This window comes from Tamandua tetradactyla, chromosome 1 (assembly GCF_023851605.1).
Source record: "Tamandua tetradactyla isolate mTamTet1 chromosome 1, mTamTet1.pri, whole genome shotgun sequence".
NCBI classification, from domain to species: Eukaryota; Metazoa; Chordata; class Mammalia; order Pilosa; family Myrmecophagidae; genus Tamandua; species Tamandua tetradactyla.
Window position 1 is genome coordinate 3403590 of NC_135327.1, and position 4110 is coordinate 3407699.

The window sequence follows — 4110 nt, forward strand, 5'->3', positions numbered from 1 at the left end:
TGAGCAGCCTGGATTCTGCCCAAGTGTCTGTAATAGGTCCGAGTTCCATTTACTCCATATTGGAGTAAAAACTTAATGGGCAATTTTTATTCTGCTACCCCTTTTATTCACCCAAACTTACGGACCACTTACTTAGTGCTCCAATTACTGAAGTAGGTCTCAAGAATAGCAAACAGAGACCAGATGGTACTACTGAACCTGTCAGTAAAGTGGGAACATTCGATTCTGGAACTTCTTGCCACCAGAGAATCAACAATGCCATTCCTGACAGAGGGAAGTCTTACGTAAGGTATCAGGAGCTGAAGAGTTCAAATAGAATTGAGGCTATTCTGGAGGTCACTCTTAAGGAAGCTTCAGTTAGACCTTGGTTACCTATCATAACTTGCCAAATCCCAACCCAAAACCATTCCTGCCAATCCAACTCTACAGATTCCATGCACTAGGGAAACTTTCTATAACTTACATGCTTCAGATGGGTCCATGACCAGGTAAGTCTTGAAATGCAGAGGGGCTAGCCCTTCTAGAACTAGTTCCATCCCCCTACCCCATATTATTGACAGCCCCTACCAATGTGAAAAAGTTACAACAGGCATAGGCCAGATACCCCTAAACAGTGGAAGACCAAAGGTGGTGTAGTAATACAAAGGTCAAGTATGAGTGGTGAATCATTAAACCAATATTTCTTTTAGCCTTCAATACCTTAGAGCAGCTAAAAAGAAACACCTAAAATTGTGAAATTGTAACCAGTACCAAATCTGTTCTACAGTTGTGATATACTTTGAAACTTACTGCTTTAATGTACAGGCTATTAAAAGCAGTACAAAGATAGGACTTAACAATGATTGCTAAATCATTATATCAATATTTCTTTTGCTCTCCAGTGTCATAAAGTAGCTAAAAAATAAAAACTAAAAATTGCAGAACTGTAACCCATACCAAACTTTGAAATTTAACTACTTGTTAAAATGTACTTGGAACCATTTTTCATATTTCACAATTAAAACTTAAAAAAAAAAGGTGATCTTCCACTCACAAAACATGGAACCAGTAATCAGCTAAATGAGATTGTAGCATTTGGTGCCACCCCTGTTTATTCCTTATTAACATGTAGACCAAACACTTGAGCATTTTGATTTAAAGATTTTATTTTTTTTCTCCAGGTAGAAGAGAAGAGGTACAAAGCTGAAAATTTTACAAAGGTCTAGTAATTCTCCACCCTTCAAAAGAGATGGACACAGGCTTTTCAACACTGGATAAATATCAAACTAAGTACACAAGCACAGGGAGATCAGACTGGTTCTCAGGAAAGCAGGGTCAACTGTTTCAAGTTGAAAAATTTTGGGGTTACAGAAGGTACCTGGTTGAAACAGTCATTTTTCAGGAACTAAGCCAAGTGCCAAAGCAAGGCTGATTACCAATAATTCTCCTGCACTTTGTCTAGTACTTCTGAAGTCAAGAGTAGCTTCCTGTTGGCAAGGCTTATTGTGGGGTTGTTGAAGTCAATGTAAATAACATTTTACTCCATGAGCATGGCTACCTGCTGGGAAAAACCTACCAGACATGGAAGTTCTCAGGACTCAGTCCCCTAAAGGAAAAAACACAAATCTTAAAAACGTAAGAATTTGAATCCCAGTTCAAATAGCCATGTGACTCAGAACTACTGATCATTTATGTTTCAACTAACTCCCAATCAATGTTAAATAACCTTTTTTTTATTCATTCCTAGTATCAATAGGTCAACACCAGTAATTACTGACACTGATAATGACCAACCAGTCTTCCTTAATTTGTACCCAAGGTGGAACTGGGCCCTGTGGTAGATAGCTAAGACAAGCTCACAAACTCCTACTAGGCCCACTTTTTTGTACTATGGGGTTGATACCTGTAAACCACCTCACCTGTTAAAAATGTCAGGTTGAAACACGAATCAAGCCAAGGGAAGATGCCCAATGGCGTACAGGGCTCTTGACCTATTGAAAGTTAACAGATAAAACGAAAATAAGATGGATGCTAGAAAAAAGCAAACTATAGTAAGCCCAAGTTCCATTAAAGAAACAATGTCTGCTAGTAGTAAGCAGAAAACAAAGAGCTGAGGCATCAGACAAAAAAACTGGCTAATAGCAAGTAGATCAACAGGGTCGATCTGATGGGGAAAAAAGTTGTCATCAGCTGCCAGCAGCCTGAGTCACAGGTACAAGAGGGAGAGTCCAAACAGTTGGTACCTCTCCTAGATCATATGGTGTCTATTCAGCCAAGGAGATAGATTATAACTTACCAATTCTTCCATATACTGGAAATCTGGTCTAGTTCATGATGACAGCAACCCTACAAAGTACAGAAAGATGAGGTCCCATCAGCTAGGTGCCCAAGGTAGCCTGGGACAGAGAGGCTAGCCACGAGTTGCTAAGGCTGGTGTATCAGACAGAAACTGGCTTAAAATAATTTAGATCAACATGGTCGATCTGTCGGGGAAAAAAGTTCAGTCATCATGTACACCAGCAGGATGTGCCTGACTTTGCAACAGCTATCTCTAGAAGCTGATACTGCTTGCATATTTGCAAATTCTTTCAACAGTAAGACTTCTATTGCATCTTTTAAGATAGCAAATATCCCTGTCTCCTGACCTTACAGCTATTAGAACCATGTCATCAAGTAACACAGCTGGGAATGGTGCAATAGGGTTGGTTTTTACCAATCCCCAGATGGGAAGAAACAACGTTCTGAGCATAAGTTTCAGGATGTTGCTTTTTAATTCAAGAAGTCAGCAATAAAAAAATACCCATCTCTGGGAGCACAGTTTTAAAAAATCCTCGAGTTTCCAAGAGGTCTTGCCTTAATAGAGTTGAAGATTAAGTTTGAGCCGGTAGCTCAAAGAGGTTTAACTTTCCTAAGAAAGTCGTTGACACATCGTCTACTTCCTTGTAAATTTAAGGAATGAAGCCCAAAATGTTCCATAAGGGGTATTAAAAACCAACTTTAACACTTCTGAAATCACCAGTTAGAGCAATTTCCTCATGAAACGCTGCTCACTAAGCGTATAGGTCGAACAAGTCAACTTTGTTAAATATAAGATACATAACGTCTTGTTTTTAAACACCTATCTAGCCCATAATAGGTGTAACTACCTTTAATTAAGCTTCCATTTGCCGAGCAAACCATGAAACACCTTCAAGCACATGCTTCCTACACGAGGCGGGTCGGGGGGGGGGGGGGGGGGGGGGTGGCTGCGGCCGGGGCGTGCACGGGGGCCCTCGGCGACCCCGCGGAGGTCCTCGCCTCCGACACGCATCTTGTGCGCTCCAAACGCGCTCACCTGCGGCCCAAAAAAAGGCATGCGTCATCTCCCCGCGGCTAAAAACCCTCAGGGCCGGGCCTCTGGAGGCCGTAGCGTCAGAACTAACTGGCAAGTTGTTCAGATACATCAGCATGGTCGATCTGATGGGGAAAAAAGTGCGGTCATCATTTACATCGGCTTCTCCAGTCCGTGCAGAAGACCCGGGTTTGTCTCCCCCCGACCTCGGGCCTATGAGGTCAGAACTGGGGAAATGAGGACAGGCCGCAGAAGGGATGCACAGAAGGATCCGCACTCACCACATACCGCAGAGAACTGACGAGACCGCACCAAAAGCCCCACGCAAGCCACCGGCGAAAAAGAACTGGCACTGCGGCGACCGACGCTTATATAGCCCGAGGAGGCCTCGCGCCTGCGCACCAGGCCCACGCCGCCTCCCGACCCGCCTGCGCGCACGTGGCCCCCTGGGAAATGTAGTCTCCGCGCCGCGGGCCCAAGGCGGTCTGAGGGTGGGCAAGGCCGGGTCTAGCCCCGCCCCCTTCCCGTACCCCGCGGCTGCACCGCCCTGTGGCGCTTTTCCAGCACCATGCCGTCCGCCGGGGCTCTTCTTCTGTCGGGCCGGCTGAGGCCTGCGACGGCCTCGGGCGCAGTTAACCCACCCCCTGTAGTCTCCTCCCCTTAGCCGCGCCCACCGGAGCCCGCCCCGGCCCGCTGAGGCGAGATCTGCGGCCTGCCCCGCCCCGCCCCCGCCGGCCCTTCCCGGCTCCTCGCCCCGCCCACTGCCTGCAGGGAAGGGAAACCGAAAGTGCGCGGCGCCG

At 45.8% G+C, this 4110-nt stretch overlaps 1 long non-coding RNA gene and 3 other non-coding genes across 4 annotated transcripts; all 4 read right to left on the reverse strand.

Annotated features, from left to right (window-relative positions):
- Positions 1–1127: 1127 nt before the first annotated feature.
- On the reverse strand, positions 1128–3725 carry LOC143688825 (uncharacterized). The gene is made up of 5 exons (XR_013178335.1): positions 3592–3725; positions 3314–3435; positions 2276–2325; positions 1899–1970; positions 1128–1585 (listed from the first exon to the last, which is right to left on the reverse strand). It is a non-coding gene; the product is annotated as an uncharacterized LOC143688825 (long non-coding RNA).
- LOC143653777 (small nucleolar SNORD12/SNORD106) lies at positions 2089–2180 on the reverse strand. The gene has a single exon (XR_013161527.1). It is a non-coding gene; the product is annotated as a small nucleolar SNORD12/SNORD106 (small nucleolar RNA).
- Positions 2409–2500, reverse strand: LOC143653768 (small nucleolar SNORD12/SNORD106). The gene has a single exon (XR_013161524.1). It is a non-coding gene; the product is annotated as a small nucleolar SNORD12/SNORD106 (small nucleolar RNA).
- On the reverse strand, positions 3382–3473 carry LOC143653773 (small nucleolar SNORD12/SNORD106). The gene has a single exon (XR_013161525.1). It is a non-coding gene; the product is annotated as a small nucleolar SNORD12/SNORD106 (small nucleolar RNA).
- Positions 3726–4110: the final 385 nt, after the last annotated feature.